At 39.4% G+C, this 19952-nt stretch overlaps 1 protein-coding gene across 1 annotated transcript in view; it reads left to right on the forward strand.

Annotated features, from left to right (window-relative positions):
* Nucleotides 1-454: 454 nt before the first annotated feature.
* Nucleotides 455-19952, forward strand: part of Axn (protein axin) — a 61403-nt gene continuing 41905 nt past the window's right edge. The window contains exons 1-2 of the mRNA XM_028306799.1: nt 455-776; nt 10450-10498. The gene's annotated coding sequence lies outside the window, so the exon portion shown is untranslated. The remainder of the gene's footprint in view (nt 777-10449; nt 10499-19952) is intronic.

A 19952-nucleotide genomic window follows, 5' to 3' on the forward strand; every position in this document is an offset into this window, starting at 1 on the left:
CATAATAGAAATGGATTTAATAGGACACCGGTATTCATGCTCTTTGATCTGCGCCGTTCAAAGAGATGCGTGGCCTGTGCAAAACGCTTTAGTGTGTCAAAAAAGTCGTGTGGCTTTTATCCTTTGAGGCTTTGACCGTAACTGCGTAACTGACCCGCTGCCGTATTATCGGGATTGCATTCAGCGGGGTAGCGCGGCGTGCATGTGGAAATATCAACCCACCCGCGCCGCGGGCCCTTTGGCAGCCGTCGCAACGCTTCCTCGACTGACCATAAAAAGTATCCACATTTTTGTAATAAAATTACCTGTTTTAAAAGGACGTTACTACCGAGATTAAGGCGCAGAGCGATGTAGTTAGTCGTCGGCGGCTGATCAAAGGGCCGATGTGGCCAATGGCGGGGCTCGGATGGGCTTTGCTCCGCCTTCATTTGAGGCCACGTGCTGCGCGCGCACGCTGCCGGCTGCGATCTGACAGTTGCCGCCGAGCCCCTCGTCGCGACGAGACGCTGCTCTCCCGCGACTTAAATTCACGACGCGTTCGCGGAGTTCGAGAAAACCATTCCAAACTTTTAAATACCACTATTTAACCTTAGAAGTGTTAACCATCGTATCTCGTAAAGTAGTTTCAACTAATTTAGTGTGTTTAAATATCATAATCAGTGTCTATCGTATTATAATCGTTAAATTAAGTGATAAAGTGTAAAAAGTTCAGTGTTGCAAACTTTTTGGATTGATTCAATAAAACTGGATTGATATAGTCGTCTTTAGAGTATCAGGTATTAAATTTTGAACTGTAACAGAGTTTGCCCGCCGGGTGTGGTAACAAAAAGTTTTTTCGAAGTGTCGGCATCCCTCGGTACGGTCACGGCAAGTTTTTTGTTAGAGCCCGTAGCGTATTTTAAATATTTATTGGAATGCCCTATTGTTTTGAATGTCGCCATTGTTTCAAGGATGTGCCTGCTAGTGCACTCGATATAAAGTTATTGTACGGGCCTGCTTTAATGGCACTTTTATGGGTCCTGTTCACATCGCTTCATTGTTTGGTTTTGTTTGGGTTAAATCAAAGGTTCCGTTGCTTGCATTTTTAAATTTATTGTTTCTTTTTAGCGCTTAAGTTCTTAGTTCACTGTTTTTAGTTGAAGGTCAATGTTGTAATAAGTTGTACCTACTTGTTTTCAAAACCAATTACCGCATGTAAAAGTAGATAAATTATTAAGTATTTCATTTATTCTATTAGTTATCGATGGTGATAACTTTTTAAAAATAGAGTTGCGCTTATTATAATGTTTAAAGATAAGTCATCTTTACGATGAGAAAAAATGCAACAAGAAGTTTCACATTTCATAAATCGAACTATTTTTATCAATTACAGTAATTAATCTTAATTTTAATTGCACTCTATCAGTAAAAATCTTCCGGATTTTTTTAAATACCTAAAGTCTAAATACTAAAGTATAATAATAACTAATAAGCAATTAAATTGTTGACGACACTATACTACAAACATCTATCAACTTTATTTAATTTAATTCATCAAAGATAATACTAATACATTATGTTAAATTGTAGTGTGATGCTTTTAATATTTGTACCTAATACATAAAAACAAACTAATTACAATTATAAATTAAAAAAATATCTATTATAAAGTAGCGTACGTAATATTTACATTCGCTGTATTTACTTATGTTAATAAACAAAATCGTAATTGCCAAGCTGCGCGTGCGCTACTCGAAGAAAAGACATCAACGCGCATCCGTAGCAAGCGCTGCGTAGGAGTGCACGACTTTGATAACATCTCATTTTCCATTTAATGTGGTTACTTCATACTAAACACGCTAAAATAAAGCAAGGAAAATATTATCATCATTAATCATAATGTATTCCAAGAACAAATAAAACAGTGAGAAGTTATTGTTAAAAACATGTACTGTTTTTGAACTTAATTAGTTCAAAACATTTGTTAGTAAACTTTTTATAGATTCATTTTGCCCGCGGCTTCACCCGCGTGAGATTTCGTTTGTCACAGATCGTCATAAATTATAGCCCAAATGTTATTCTGGGTTATAAAGAATAATACTGTAAAGTTTCATCAAAATCCATTCAGTAGTTTTTGCGTGAAAGAGTAATAAACATCCAGACATCCAAACTTTCGCATTTATAATATTACTAGGGGATCAGTATTCTGTTATTTTACTCAAACCAAAATGATCTTTATACCATACAAAATTTTAATATTAGCCGCCATAATCTTAGCGTGTATTATTTCGAAGATACATGCCATTAGACCACCACCTCAAAGTGGCGTGCGCCCTCGCATCAGTCCGCTCCGGCCCGCATACGATTACCCGGAGTCCGAATTAAAAGCGCCAGGTGAATAAAACACCTAATTAGCTACATTATCGCGCCGTCCGCCGCCCTCATGAAAGCATAATGCTAAAAGCACCCTTTCAGGTGCGCACGCGGCGTCTTTGAGCCAGTCTCAGAAAAAGGATCGCTCCGTGCTAATTTCCAAACTCGGTTTCGCACAGATAAGGATAGACTCGGGAGGAAGGTGTCTTTGATGTAGCCGCCCGGCCCTCTGACTCCGGGGATGAGAGCTTTCAATGAAAGGATTTTTTTTTCATCTTCTTTCCCTTTGTACTTAATTTAAATTTCGTTTATATCAATGCTCCGAGTTTCCTTTTGGTGTGTTTTCTCTTTTACTTTGTCGCGTTTATCCTCTCCAATTTGTTATATTCGAGTTCGCTTTGTAATTAAATTTAGTGTTGGTAATCTGTTCGCTCTAAATTTTTTTCCATTCCGTGAGCTACCGGTGTAATTGCAATTTATAAATTAGGTGTCCCTTTGATTTCGAATGTTCCCTGGAAACGCTTGTTTTCAAAAATTTGATTGTGTCCTTTGTAGTTCGGTTCTCTTTGACGTTGTTCTGTCGGCGGTCTCTTTCATGTCTAGTGTGGATTACATACCCACTTGCGATGTGGTTATTTAGCGGCTACATTATAACGCTCAAAGAATAATTACAAATCCGAGTAATTGCAATAGATTATAAAAACAAATACAGACTGTTAATTAAACTATTTACGTAGGCCAGTTTCAAATAAAAATAATTGATGTCATGTTTCGACATCGTGAAATTAATATATTATCCTAAACGCTAAATTTCAATTAAACGAGTTATAAAATTAATTGTTAGTCGTAAACGACACTGTTAATTGTAAAGCGTAATTAAAGTTACTGGCGCCTAGTTCTTGGTTCACAATTAAGAGGTTGATTATGCAAGTGTTTGCCGTCCGTCGTTAGTTTTTCGTCAGTTGTTTCGGCGCTCGGGCCTTTGACGCAAGTTCCGACGCGCCAAGAGGCCGGCACGAAGTCCGCTCTGACTACCAAAGCACACAACCTATGCCGAACATTACACTGCGTTACACGATTTTGGTACCCGTGAAACTGATAGCTGGAATGAATAGGTAATTAGCCATAGATAAAAAGTTCCAAACATATGTGGTATCCATCACGTCTAGTTCTCGAGGTACAAGTCAATCATTATTTTAACTACCCTCACTTTAGGCGTTTAAGAACAGTTGAGGTTTTCGATGTTATTATACTTTTTTATTGTTTTATTTCATATAAAATCGTTTCTATTCAATATCCTCGATATCTCTGAGCATATTTATTTGAAAATCCAACATGACTACTGAACTAAGTGGCNCTGTAATGACGAATACATAAATAGTAAATATCTGTTAATGCCGATCGATCGAAAATAAGCGATCTTTTTCTTACTGATGGCCGGATTTCATCATGCAGCTGAGTCTGATGACATGTAGCAGTTCAGTCAGATTACGCAGCAAGTAAACTAATTTGATTTTCGGTATTTAATCGCACACTCACGATGGCAACCGAAATCGCCCGAATTCATCTGTCCCCTAGACAAGTGGCAAAATCTGACATTCTATTCGGACGGATTCGATTTTCGAAAAGTGTGAATTGTCTAGTCTACTAGACCCACTGATCGCGTTCGAAGCTCCTGTGCGGCGCTAAACTTGTCACGACAGGCAACGTGACAATGGGCCAACTATCCGGCCGCCGGATATCCGGCTATCCGGCCTAGCAGCTCGCCGGATATCTGGTATCCNACGGTTTTTTCAAAGTTAACTGACGCAAAACTCAAAGAAGGGATATTCATGGGACCACAAATACGCACATTGATGAAATACCTAAATTTTGCCAAAAAGCTTACTGACAAGGAACTCGATACCTGGTTATCACTGAAAGCAGTTGTAAAAGGGTTTTTAGGGAACCGTAGAGCCGAAAATTCATAACAGCTAGTTAACAACATGTTAAAAGCATACGAAAAGTTGGGTTGTAGAATGTGGTTAAAAATTCACTTTCTTCATTCCCACTTATCTTTCTTTCCATCTAATCTTGGTGCTGTCAGTGATGAGAGGTTCCACCAAGATGTAAAGAAGCTTAAAGAACGATTTCAAGGCCGTTGGGACACAACTATGCTAGGCGATAACTGTTGGCGTCTAAAACGAGAAAATCTTTCAAAACACAAAAGACAATGTTAAAATTTAAAGGTATTTTGGGTTTAAATTGTATGAATTGATTTTTCTTATATTTTTTATACCTAAATGATAAAAAATAAACTTGATTGATGTATAAAAATCTGGTATATTTTATTAGATTTCTTTAAATTATGTTCGATTCTTTCAGTTTTTACCATAATTTAGCACATCCTCACGGAAAAAAATGAGACGTGATAGGAAGAAAATATCCATGTATTCTTACTAAACGATAGGAATTAATAAGAAAACACTACATTTCAAAGCGGGTACTTAATTTTTTTTTTAATTTGTAACGCAGTGTTACCATAACACAAGGACACCAGTTAAGTCTTTCCGATTTAAACATCAAAGTCCATCAAATCTCTTTGATCTCCATCAGATCATCGATATAAGGAAATACACGGTCGCATAGGTGACCCTTTGATGATTGCGCATTGTTTGCGACTGGGGTATTCGTGGGACTTATTTATTATTGGGTAAAACTCGTGTTTTGCTTTGAGGAATAAAAATAAAGGAATTTCATTAATGTAGAGCCAAATAGGTATTTGATAGAAGTCGTACGTCGATTCCAATCAAGGTGTTGATTGGAACTAACTGTTAGCGTAATTTTGTTTATAAATTGGCCGTGTGTTGTATAATGCGGGCGGGTATTGTGAAGGCGTCGCGAGACAAAGAGTTTGTCGCGAGGAGTTGAAACACACGGAGCGTTTCCCGCGGCGGCGGCGGCACAAAGGCGCCACTTTGCGGAGTCGTCTTTGACTCACGAGAGTGTGTGACCTACCATTAATAACCTACTAATAGGTCTCCCAGCTCGCAACCCCGCTACATCAAGACTTCTCTGAAGATATACGTTATTAGGTTAGGTTAGGATTATCGTTTTAGAATCCTTTGGAATAATCCTCTTGTGAACGAATGAGAGCTATTACGAATTCTTGTTACATGTTATTATTAGGTTACCTTAACTCTATTTGAAGGGCAAGTACTGCGCAATATTATGTCCCTCTGATGTTTCGAAATTTCACGAACCTTTAATCTCGAATAGAACACTCGTAGATTCAATTTTTCACATAATTTTATTAGCGACAGTTTAATTAGAGCACCTTTCATCGGAGCCGCTTTGAGATTGTGAACGTTTCAAATAGATTTCACAAGAAGCACTTTCAAAGAGAGCACCCCTAATAAGTACTGAAGAGTCCTCGCACGTGTTTATCAAAGACAGCCTTTCGTTACTCACCGTCTGAATGGCCTCAAAAGAAACTCGTGTAAAATGCTCCACAAAGTGCCGTATCAAAGGAAAGGCGGGCGCAAATATCTGTTTCGTAAACTAGTAAAAACGGAGCTCTCAAAGGTACGCGTACTCGCGGCAAATTAGGCGGAGTTAAATACAAGCGCCGCTCTCACAAATGTATAACTTTGAAAGTGACTCCTCGCTCATTATTTATGTAAGTCGACGTAATCGTCAAACGACTCCCGCGTTTTATTTTTGACAACATTACCCGTTCGGTCCGGCGTGCGCCGGCCGAGGCGCTGGCGGGGCCAGCACGTACCCCTCGCATGTGTATCCATTTAATGCTCAATTCCCATATAATTTAACTTTGCGATCAAAGCGAAATTTTGCAAAGAGCTTCCCGGCGGCGGCAGGCCGGGAGGCGGGTGCGAGCGGGACGCCGACATCGGAGTTCTCGAGATCAAATGCTGGGCCAAATTAGTCACTCTCCGTCTCTCTATCTCAAAGCCGATCCGTAGCAAAGTTTGCGCGAAGATGACATCAAAAGGAAACCACACACTGGGGTGGCGCGCCCGGCGCCCCCGGCCCCATACTTAAATCCGCCGTGTCTCCGTCTTATTGACACGCGACTGACGACTCGCAACTCGCAAGTCGCCAGCGCCGACTGTTCAGACGCGCTCCGCTTTACCAGTCTTATTTAGTTAATTAATACGGAATGTCCTATCAACTTCCAACTCCCACAAGGCAGCTACTCGTACACTTACACGGATCGACTCTAGAGAAACTTTAATCGCATGGATATGTTTCTACGTGCCTATGTGTACGAACAAACTTGTAACTCGCTTCCTTTAATTAAGGACCTCTGGTTTGTCGAATGGGTATGAAAATGCTTTCATTCATCATTTAACATGTTAACGGGTATTATGTTATGTTTCCTTTATTTGGAAACTGTACTTAGTATGTTTTTATTTACACAATAATTAGATATTTGTTTAGTACCTTATCGTAATACTTATCATAGATTTTTTGGACAATGGCTCTACAAAATCTATCATAGGTATTATTCGTTCGTTCGTTCGTTTCAGCCGAAAGACGTCCACTGCTGGACAAAGGCCTCCCCCAAGGATTTCCACAAAGACCGGTCCTGCGCCGCTTGCATCCATAGGTATTATTATGCATACGTAATACGGAGCAAAGTACATCTTTTGCTCCGTAAATAAGTCCAAAATCTAATTAATACGCATTATAAAGGTTTCAAAATATTCAAGATTTTTATAATTTCGGAATGGAAAACAGTAAGTACCACCTACTGCTTTAAATAAAATTACGAAAAGAGATGAAAGAGCTTCGGTTAGGTTTCCCAAAGTTCTGAAGCCTTAGAAACGAGTTTCAACTTGGGCTAAACTTTAGTTTCTCAACACAAAGCTGGCAGTTGTATTCTTATTTGTTGAAAATTGCCTTTTTGAATGTTTCGCAACGCTGTAAAGGTACTTGGGGAGGGATACAGAAATAGGCTCGGGTGATTTAATTTAACTGGATCTTGCCAAATCTAAAAGGATATTTTTAAGTGGTTATTTTTGGATTAATGGTTATGGCGACGCCGCATCTGTGGTGCTCATTATAAAATCAAATAAAACTTCATTGCACTATAAAATAATGATAGATTGGCCATTAAATATGAAAAATAAAATTGTCATAAAGCCAGAGATCAAAGAACAATATTTTGAAAAAGGTGTATTTTTGCTCCAGTAGATAGGTAGATTCTACAGGGTTAGATGTAACTCCTAGTTATCACCTTGTAAGAATTTCCAAAAAAAATGCCACAAAAATGTTTAAATCCCACACAAGCACGTCTGGGAGAGGCTCGGCGGCGGCGGCATTGTGCCCAGTTTACGAGCGGCCGGTCGGTTCCTGGAACTTGCGCGCGCGCCTACCTACGCCGCTGCCCCTTTGTGACGTCACAACACGAATATTTGACTTTCGGTTCACCCTAATTGAAGTTTAGTGTAGCCTCGCTGTTTGCTCTTCGTTATTCGATCCACTCAAGTCGGCTTTGGGCATATTAGGCGATCTGCTTTGTGACGATAAGCCGCTTAGCTAAGCTCGTTATTACTTTATGGCGCGATAACAGTCAGTGCTCCCTTTGTTTTACATTGTTACATTCTTTGTTTGTTAGGTACTCAGTTTGGAATGTTTTTAACGTTCAGTGTTTAGACGATGACTTTCAACGACGTTCTGTTCAAAGTCAAAATTACTATTACAATCAACGCCATATTCCCTACGATTTCTGTAGTTGCACATTAAAGTAAGATTTCGTATGGAACGTTAATCGGCAATCTCCCGTAATAATAACATATTCGTAACAATAGCCCAATAACTTTTTGTCTTCATTTCCCTTTCACTGCAGCCCATCCATCACGGCCACATCATTCGATATGTCAGAACTCATCCAATATTCGGCCTCGTCGCCACTATTCAACTTTTTGTGCCATACTGCAGTTATAATACGATTATAATTTCAGAGTATCAGCTGCCATTTTGCTCAACTTTCATATTACTTAACGCCCGCTGGGTTCGTTTTATTTTGTTTGGTCGTTGTGTTGTATGGACTCACAATCCATGGGAATCGGAATTTCATACCGGTTGCAAATGCCGATAAAAAAGGGTTTTTGTTTGTAACATACAAAGCGCACAATTATAACATGCAGTGACAATTAGCTTAAACGATTTGAAGATGATACACAGACCTCTACTCTCTCTATCTCTAGAGAGACTCTACCAAGTTACAAGTTATCAGATGGTGAAGATTATTATTTGTTTTGTTTGAAACTTATTATTTTTTTCAGCGAAACATTTTGTCCAAATTGTAAAAGGAACGGTAAACGGTACAGTGTTCCGGTATATCGGTTTCAGCGCTCACGTAACCGGAATCAAGCCCTAATGATAGGGTTGGCATCGGCTTCCATTGAGCGGGACCGGTTCGAGCCGGAATGCTGCGAGCGCGGCGTGCGGTGCGCCCGCGCACTAGGGCTGCTCGGGATTAGAATATAACAATCACTAGTCATCTGCTACCCATATTCTATGCCACATAGTATTGCTACTATGTCCCTTTGTTCCTTTTAAGCTATTTGTTTCTCTATCTGTTGAGAGTAATGGAATGGAAATCGTAACATTATCGCTCTGCCTTAATAAATATGCTTCAAAAAGTTCGATTTTGATTATGAGTACAGACTCATGTCATGCATGCATGCATGAATTATGTGCCTAACCAAATAATATCCACAATGATGTAATTTGGTCTGGCACATGCTTGTTGTTAGCCAAATCGATTTTTGATGGAAACTTGAGTGGTTTGTTCTACTCGGGCTGCTCGAAAATAACTCTAACCCGTGGGTTTCATTTTAGGCCAAACTGTAAGGAGATGGTGTAGATCCTGGCTATAAAGGAATTGAAGAAGTGGGATTAGTCCCGTTTCTCATCAAAAAACTTTTGTGTGCACGAAATGATCCATTCAAGCAGTTACAGAATAATAATAACAATGTTAAGTCTGTTTCTACATTTGGTTTCGGTAATTCACTACAATATCTCTAGTCCTTGGCAGTCAGCCCTGTGCGCGGCTCGCTGGCGGCTTTTTGCTTTGCGCGTCGCCCACGCGGCCGCCGGCGCCGGCGCAGCGCTGATGTCCGATAAAGGACACGTTGCTAATATTTGATGGCAATGTTCCTCGCTCGTACAGCGTCGTCTGCCTTGCCCGGCGGTCTATTTAATGACACACATTTAACGACTTCCCTGTCAAGATAAGACGCGGTTAGATCTCTCTTTTTGTGGCTATAAATAAACTGCAACAATGAATCATGATCTTGTAATCATGCGCCAACATTTGTATTGTTATCTTGACCTAACACAACGTTTCTCTATGTGCGTCACTTGTTGCGTTTATTATTCCGTAAAAGAACGTAAAGATTATTTTTGTCCCTGTACGTTAGTAAATCGATTATGAATATGCGAACTAATAAATCAATATAATGTTTGTCGATAACCACAACAAAGCATGTTTATTCGAACGATATTATGTTCTTTCACCAAATTATTTTAAATAGTCCTATTGCCAGTGGTTTTGGATCTCAAAATCTTGAAGTATAATGGAAAACTTAATGTCCTTCGAGTCTAGCAGACACGTCGAGGGCCCGGCTCGAGGGCTGCACAAATAAGCAGGATCATCCGCCATTACCTGATTGCCACAAAATTGCGCAAATAAATCATCTGCACTGCTTTGCAAGAAGCGCATAAGCGTTCGTTTGTTTGTTCATGGGGATAAAATTAATAAATAATGTTCTTTATTTTACCATCTCCAACATGCTACGTTTACTCTACCACGTTTACCGTCCACGTCGATGATTCTACTTATCTGTGCCATAGAGGAATGTTTATTAAAAAGTGTGTTTAAATGTGTTTTTATTACAATAAACCGAAATTCAGAGTCCATTACGTCTACTTTAACTGCACTACACTCAACTACTAATCTTTGTAAACAAACAGTATACATTTATGTGTCTATTTATTTATCTTAAGATGTCTATTTGTATTTACTAAAAATATACTTTAATCTTAATTAAAGTTTCTCTTTTTAACATATTATTTGTATTGTTTCAGGATGATATTATCCTCATACCCGGCACCGTTCAGCTAAGTTTTAATAAAGGTAAGTTATTTTAATCTCTACTACTTATGGTGTATAGTATAACAAACTATAAATTATAATCAATTGTACTAATTATACAATAAATTACTCGTAAGTGCCGCATTAGTTATTAAACCACAATTTTCATTACATTGTGATTTAAATAATCACAATGTAATCAAAATTGTGGTCACCACCTACGCATTGTTAAAGAAATAATGAACATTTGTGCATGATTGCAATATACCAAGACCACCAAAATAAAATATCAATTATAGATCCGCAAAATCGGCAAACCTGGTCATCGAGAAATTATTGTTAACGATACAATACCGTTTCGATACTTCGTTACCGATATAATACCGATTACTTTGCGATATAATAGCAGTTATTTCGCTTTTGTTACGCTTCAGCCGGACTCTACCTGCTGACTGAGTACCGAATATCTGTCGTAATCACTTTTCCTTAATAGTTTTCTAGTTGTTATTGGATTTAGTGGAAAATGAACATCACAAATTGACTTTCTCATCTCGATCCAAACTACACTTTCTTAAAAACAAAGATGAAATCAAACGAGAACGTATGTACTCTTGGTAACGTTTCTTGGTAGATAGGCGTTGATGAGAGCCAAGATTAAGTAAGGGACGAGTAAGATTTAACGAAAGCTAGGTGCTCTTTGTATTCGCTAAAACATGAATGTTTAAAAATATACTGTAAATGTCAACCGGTACACCCACAACAAAAATACAAATGCAACATTAATATGACTTGGCAATTTAATTTCCTTTGAGACTTCAGCCGACGAGAACCAAAACTACCGATCTCATAATCCCATTACTTCTACGCGTTTACTCTCAAAAGAGGCAACAGTTTAACGTTAAATCTCGCGTCGCACAGTAGTTTGATATTAAAAAAAGGTGGACATACGATCGAAAGTCATAATTTCACCGAAACAAAAATTGTTTTGGATAGCATTTTGAATGCTGATCAACATTTGTCATTATGCATTTTTCGATAAAACGAGCCTTTCATGCTTAAAAAAAATATGACAAGAAAATTTGTATGGAGAAAAATCTTTTTTATTTTTTTTCTGGCTACTGTTGCAAACTGTAGCGGTCAAACCTTATGTAGTCGTAAGTACCTATGGTGCCTAACATTACTACATAAATACTTTTTGCGGGCACGCGCGGCCAAGCGAGTAATGGACATGCAAAATTTTAAATATGTTTATTTATTCATTATTGATTTTAATGCACTTAAAGTAATTATTAATAGATAAATATACTAAGTCTAACTTACTACAGCCCCCTATTACCTCATTTCACGCTAAAACCTTTCAAACTAAAACATAAGTTTGTAGGTACCAGGTAGTCTAAGTTGTTTTTATTGTCATTATAATATTCACTACTGGTCTACTGGTTATCGCGTAAGATAGATTAGGTAGATATCTACCCTTTACCTAGGTATATACCTACTTCTTGGCACTTATAATACCGACATACATGATTAAAAAAAGTCTTCAAGCAAGAACCCTTGACTTCAATGGTTATGAAAGATTTTTTAACTTTCTAGAGTAGTCCTGAATNTGTCCACCTTTTTTTAATATCAAACTACTGTGCGTCGGGGAAAAACGAGCGAATTTTTATATTAAACCGGCTCTCGTAGGCTGCATTCACGTGAGGGGCCCTAGACGGCAAATTAAGTGACATTAGGGCATAATGCCCGGGAACGGAGACGAAAGCGAGTGGGCGCGCCACGCTAGAGCCACGAGCACCGCGGGCGCACAGTATGAGCAGAACAGCCTGCTCAAGTGCTCAGTGCCAAGTTAACCAAACACTTTTAGCAGTTCCTTTCAGATAACTAATAAGTGCGTTCCTCACGCAAGCACAATTTATGGAGCTATCCCCGGCGTAGGTGATTGATATCTTCGCGGTAGGACATTATGATCTGAGCCTGAACCGATTTTTTTTCGCAATATTTTCATGAATAACATCTTTCAATCAGGCTCGAATTCATAATTCGGGATCGGTATAGTAAGTAGATGGTCCTGTTGACCTGTTCATGATAATTTACATCTACACGCACCTATAAGTCAATGCAAATCAATGGATAACTGTAGCATTAATTAAAGATTGAGATTATTGCATGTCCACTAACCTCCTTCTTCTTCTTCCTTCTTATCGTGTCGACGACAAACCTACACAGTGGCAGCCCAATACTCCGCTACAAAAGTGGCGTTGTCAGCAGCATTCATTAAATCCTTCTGCGTACAGTTGCTCGGGCACTCAGGGCACGACATCATGGTGCTTCATTGACTGGGGATTACTGGGGGACACAACCGCATCTGCACTCCATGTTTGAGCCATCCAACAATCCCCACCTGACCAGATTGTCCTTACTACGGCCAACCTGCGTCCGAAGTCTATTTAAAGACTTCCAGGTAAGCCAGTACTTACCTCCTTTTCAAATATGATAAACCTGGCTCTTCTACCTACCCTGTGATAGATGGGATCTTGCCGGTCGCTGGAAAATATTGCAGCGCATTCAGCGCGGCAGCTTTTTCCTATAATGTTTAAAAGCGCTTTGTTAACGGCAGCGCCTTTGAATTGAGGCACGTCAATGAGTTTCTCTCGAGATTGTAGCAATAGCAACACTGCGAAGCATACACCCGGCGCCGGCGGCGAAGCGGGTTGCGCTGGCCCACCTGGCGCATTCGGTTTTTATTACTATAGTAAATATTTACAGCTTATAATTATAACTTCTTCAGCTTGAACTGGCATCCACGTATCCCCATTGGCTCTCCCCATGAATGGGAGATTAAGAACTTTTTTTCCACAAATCCTTATGCAGGAGATACCCTTGCAGTTCATAGCACAGAATGGGGATGGATTGTGATGAAGATGATAGTTATTGAATAAAGTCCAACAATGTATGTATTTGATGATAAAATATCCTTTATTTTGATTTAGTTTCACAAAAAACAATTCTCCCGTGACACTGTTGATGACATGACATTTTCTTCTTTTTATTACTTTATGGTATTAAACAGTTATCTTGTTCTTATTTGGTCTGTTGCCGACCTATAACTGAAATGGCTCATGGTATTGTGGTGTTTTAAACAACATTAAAGACAATGCATGCTTTGATGCTAATGTTAGCTACCTAAACCACAGAATAATAATAAGTACTACGTACAGAAGTTTTACTTCGCGAAGGTATTTAAAAAATGTATGCTCAATGTCATTAACAATATGGTGTAATTTAGCCTGTCTCAAGAGTCAAGCACCATTTTGTTGACAAACGTCAGTGATCGGCACTGCGCCGAAGCTATAGGGCTGACTTCGGTAAAATGATGTGACGTGAGGTGCCAAACTGCGGAAAATGGCGGAGGAAATACATGATTTAACATGAATTATCATGAATAATATTAACTACTTATTTACCTCTCAGTGTCTTGAGGCAACTTAAAAAAGTATATTCTGTGTTTTTATTATTATTTAGGCAGTTAAATACTGCACAGTATTTAGTACACCATTTTCTTTATTTTCTTCCATCATACACGTATGTCAGGCCTTGTCGAATAGTATCCTGTAGGTGGGCCATCGTGCGTGTTTTGTTTTCGATGTAAACTCGCGGAGATGAACAGGCCTGCCTAAACCTACATTCGTGTTATTGATAGATATTAAAAATAGGACCAAAAATCTTATAATAAAAAAGATATTCAAATTAAAGAAGATTGAATTCAAATACAACTTTTCTCCAGAGCGAATCAATTCTTCAGAAGCCTTTTCCTCCCGCAAATTAACCACTGAAGCCTATTATAAAACCAATCGTCTTCCACGAGTGTCTCAAATTGTGTCATTATTAGATATTTCACTTTTTCTCGCGTTAACCGATTTCTCGAGAGGCAGCTGCAACTCATTTCTCCGTTACCGAATTCTGTTCGCTGTCTAATTTTCTCGTTTCTTTTGATTACCGTAAGTAATGGTTTCTTGTTTTTGGTCTGCTCTATGTTTATATTTGGAGCGTTTTAAAATAAAACTATTCCTACACAGATGCGAGTATTTCAAAGAGACTCAAATTATTATTTAATTACATACATACTCGTATTATAGAGACGACCCGGAAGCGGCAAATCATAAACGAAAGACAACAGCGACATTTATAAGCGACCGCTAATACCGTCCTACGCAATATGAATTTAAGAACACGTGTTAGGTGTTTGTTAAATCAGAAATAGCTCTTACAACTCTACCGCCTACTTGAAAAAGCTTTAATTTACCTTATTAATGTCTTAGTAGACTGAAAATAGTTTGCTCCGCTCCTATTGGCCGTAGCGTGATGGTATAAAACCTATAAATCTTCTTCAATAAATGAGCTATCCGACACAAAAAAAATTTAAGTCAGATCAGCCGGGCTAGGATGCGCGTCGTGATATACTCTTATCGACATCAAAATGTATGGGCAAAATCGATAAAATAGCGTGATAAATAACCGCTTATCGCGGCTCGCATCCTAGGCCTACCGGACTTTCTGGAGATTAACGCGTTCAACCAAACAAACTCTTCAGCCTTATAATACGAGTATTACTATAGTATAGATATCTTTCATCATTAAGATCGCCTGTTGTACCGATATTTGTTATGTGTGTGTAATAAAGATTTTAAATAAAATAAATAAATATCTTCGATATCATCATAAAGTCACTACTTCGTATCCTTTTCCAAGGCTTACCTGCCAATAGGCCATCCGCTCCAATTTTCCTTCGGCCAAGGAGATGAGCCGTCTTCGCATATAATGCCAGCAGATTAACCATTGTTGCCGGCCATTGTGGCCCGGACATTGTGACTTTCCGCAAACTATTCTTAGGCTTAGCTTATTAAAGTCACTTTTGTGAAGTGGAAATCCAGTTTCTTGAAGGCAATCCGATCCTGAGCGCTTTCTGTGAACAAATAAGTAGTACAAAAGACATTACCATTTGAAATTGAATATTGACTATATTATATGTAGGTTGATTGATGGAATTTTCTAGAGGAAGAGAAATATTTTTGTACTAACTGGAGATTTCTATTTCTCTGATTCTGGAGATTCTTATGCTAATTGGAATTCTAATGCTTCAATTATAAATACCTGTCTCCAGGATAGACCGGCGTGACTCATGAAGAATTCTACAAGAGAATCTCCAGATAATGGAATATCTAATAATGAGGTTTAATTAGTTTTGATGACAAAATGTGTAGGTGAATAGTCTCATGAGAAAACTCAAACGTTGATATTTACGCATGACCCAACTCCTAGCTTTAGTTTTAAACGTGTTCAACACATCACTAACATTCCACGCTGCAGTTACCTCGACGTACTCGTATAAAAGCGATGTCTCCATATCTGTTTGCTCTCAACTACCGTCGCAATATGTGCAGCATAGTTTCGAAGCGTAATATCGCTGTAATAATCTCGAAAATAAAGTAGTTCTCGTTTCATCTCGCATGTTTCCGCGCGCGATGTCATTACGACGCGATTGCGATCGCCCCCCGCAGTCAGATGCGAGTTATGTCAGACATTCGCAATCGCAACTATCTTTGAGCGCTGCAACTTTGAAGAATTATCAGAGCCAATCATTTATCAGCCGTCATGTCTGTGACTGGTAAAGGGCTTTTGAGTTCAGATACTCTCCTGCAAAGGTTCAGAGAGAAAATTAGGATAAAAAGAAGTTTTGAATTGAAACACTGAAAGCTCATTTGCAAACCTTTCCGATGAAAATAAGTTATGCATCTGACTTGTATTTGTTTTAATGTAGAGAAGATGTGTCCCACTTGACATGACTTGTTTGTTGCGGCGCTTCTTCTCAGCACTTGCCAAATATTTGTCTCGAAGCGCTGGGCAAAAAAAACATGAGACATGTATAGGCTCCTTAAGAGCATTTGACGATTTGTAAGTATTAATTTAATTAGTCTAAACAAATAAAGATAATATTGATTTTGACCATGGACATCACGTTAGGAACAGTAGCGAAGCCGCGACGCGTCCCGCTGCGGCGCGGCGGCTGCAGGTGACGTCAATGCGCAATATTCGTGCCCGACACGCGCCTGCGGCCGACGTGAATGGGGCCACTTCATAACCCTCGACAATTATTACTTTAGATGGGACTTATTTATTCACGTTTTGTCTCGAACGGTGCTACTCAAATTCTCTTAAGTTTTCTATACCTGCTGTTTATCTCAATATATGTAGTATTTATTAGGTATTTCCATTGCCATGAAAAGTACTTAAATGGAGTTTTTATCCACACCTTCGTCTCACTGTAACAGAAGGATGATATTTAATACCTCAGGAATATCTCTACCAATGAAATAATTTTCAAAATCTCTTAAGTAATTCCAATGTGGTTTCATAGAACGTTCTCTGTTCTGTTCTCTAAAACTACTATTTACTCGTACATCAAGCTTACATCAATAGTAAAGGCAACAGTTTCAATTTAAGTCAATGGTAGAGCTCTCGTACCATTGGCGCTCGTGTATTTACTTGGCAAAGTACGTCATAATCTGTACAGTTTGCGAAAACTTTGAAGCTCGTACACTACGTTTCCGCTGCTGAAAGGGATGTATAATGGCAGTTTAGTGATTGTGTAAAACTCTTAAGTGAGTTGCGAACTGGTAATGGCCAGTAGAGTGCCACAGCTGCAAAGATGTTTTGCAGGTTTGCAAGTTTTATCTAAATATTGTACACCACATATGATCCCCAGCTAGTAAAAAAAAGAAAGAAAGAGAAAATGTTTATTTGATTCATAACAGAAACATACTCGTAGATATACCTAAAACAATTTTCCTCAATGTAAGCTTTAAAAAGCTTAATTCAAAATCAAGCGTTTAATAAATACATTCGCCCTGTCTGTAGTCGTTGTATTGTTTGGTAAAGTGAAACATTGTGATGCGAATTTTATTGCGAGTGCCCCATTAAACGTGCGGTCATTTGTTTTAACGACCAAAAATCTTGACAAACCGCATAATTGTCCACGCGTTTTGATTTAACACAAATTGACGATCTTTTATTCATAGGTCCAATCATCCATACAGAGTGCTGTCGAAAGGCGTTGGAGTTCGAAATGTCTCTCTTATCGAATTCCATCTCTGTTGCACCTTGCTGTGTGTAACAGGGACGGCAGATTGGCGGGTACTTGTAGCACGACCGCGAGTTATTAGCTTAGTTAACCACTGTTTTCATTGAGGCTGGCGTCTACCCAGTCTTGTATGGAGTCCGACGAGAGCTTGATGCTTCGTTGCTTTTAAATATTCGGTCTTAATGATGTACTGGCTGTTTCGTAATTGTATCACATTATTAGGGAATTATTTCGATGAAATTTTGCTCATTGAATATTTAGGCTTTCTTCATTACTCGAATCGTTCAACATTATTTATTTGACTACCGTACAAAATGTAAATATTTATAAACATTGCAAACGACAAATGGATCTGAAACCACAGGACAGTATTGACAGCTGTGGTTATTATTTCAAAACTAGTTTTCGTTGGAATTGGTATTTGACAGTCGTATCCGTTGTCGATTAACTGGCCACCACACCGAGTCGCCGAAAAACCGCTCGGCAACAAAACTATCAACGTCTCGCCGCAAGAAACCATGACGCTCCGGCGGTTGACGGACAGGCTGTGGCCATGGCCATATCGTATTCGGAAAATGTTAGATTGCTTTATTTTTGGAGTTTTTCACGGTAAAATAATTAAAAGGTTCATCCTTGAATCAAAATAGCCCATTCATAATATCACCCGTGTCATAAAACGTCAAAGACGAGATTAATTAACATGCGTTGGCGATGACTCGCTCGGAATGAAGCGGTAGTAAAGGCGAATATAAAAGGGCAGCTCTATCAACTTTCGACATTCAATTCAATAAACTGCTTTATTGGTAAACCGAATTGAATTCGATCTCCACTGAACCAATATAATGTAAATTCCATCTGGCCTAACTGTCTGTTTGCCTGAAAAAATTCCGGATGAAATTTTTCACTCGCATTTACCGTGGGCTCATTCGCGACGGGTCATTGTATGCAAAACGTCGCGTGCAGACGGCGCCATTGTTCCCAAGATTAAGGCGGGGGCTCGTCCATTATTCACGGGACCCGAGGGCTACGGAACCCTATTCCACGGCTGATTGCAGGAGACGCTCCTCTGGCCTCACCTGCTGACGTCACCGACAGTTTAGACGTTTAATCAGCCGCGCAATCGAGAAAAACAATGAGATACCAGATTGAATGTCACCTGAGAGCCCTCGGGCGAGCGCCGTCTTTATGTCGCGCTGATTGTTTTTCATGGACTCTAGATTCCGTGAGGGTTGCATGTAATAGCGCAAAGACAAAAACGGGTGAAGTCCTCTGCACTGTAGACGAACGACGAATTAGCAGAGGAACTTTGCGCAAGTACTCTCGCGTTCAGAGAACGAATTCACATTCACGAATTTACTGAAACTCTATTCCCTTGTGACAATTTATCCTTCACCTTATAAGACATTTCGCACGAATAGTTTTCTATCGAATTTACCAACTGTACCTTGGAGGGTGACACGTGGCTTGTTACGCCTGGTTTCTGGAGTTTTTGCACCTTGCTACGCGAGGGTCGCTCTATTGATACAGCTGCGTGGGTGGCGCCAGTCACGTGCGATGGTCAATTTCCCTGGTGCGTGGGTAAATGGCATTAGGCAAATTGTGTTGCCTCAAGAGAGGCGCGCGGATCGGATGCACCTGATTGGACGCGTTGACTTGTAAAACTACCTCGCGCGTCTAGTTCACGTTTCTGTAAAGATCACCCGGCTGGATGCTTGCGTTGTTTTCGCGTTCGAGTGGATGAGCAATAGCGCATTAATTTCAATTCAACATTCTATCTTGATTGTTCAATAACTGTTGAATACTGTTCAAAATGTGATGATAAAATCGTATTGCGAAAATTTTACAAATGGCTATCTTGTTTTAGCTCTTAGATCGCTGAAAGTTGGGAATATGCATTATTGGTCACATTCGGATTCCCCGCCAGCTATTGTGATTGTGACATATAGCATTGAAAAATATCTTGGCGATTGCGGTCAAGATGCGTAAAGGCAAAAATTTCGCCTGATCGGCCGCCACCGGCGCTGGGCGGTGCATACAAGTATCCCGAACACGCGGGCACGGCCCGATGCGCTCGGTTGGAAATATATGGAATTTGCACCCGTGAATTTGTGCACGCGATACATCGAAGACTGCGGTTTTGAGGAGTATTGCGAAATTCCGATTTTATAAATTCTGGACGTTGGTCAGCTACCGTTGCAAATCGAATATTTGATCGATTTGCCTATATGGAGTTGATCGGTGCTCGGCAACGAGTAGGCAGAACGAGTAAGCAGTCCTATTGACGATGAAATGACATCCCCTTTAGATTCATCCAATGAATCGTTTGCACGATAAATCTGCTTATTAAAGCAGATTTAA

The sequence above is a fragment of the Ostrinia furnacalis genome, unplaced genomic scaffold, assembly GCF_004193835.3.
Source record: "Ostrinia furnacalis isolate ACB-3 unplaced genomic scaffold, ASM419383v2 OfSCF2049, whole genome shotgun sequence".
Taxonomy (NCBI): Eukaryota; Metazoa; Arthropoda; class Insecta; order Lepidoptera; family Crambidae; genus Ostrinia; species Ostrinia furnacalis.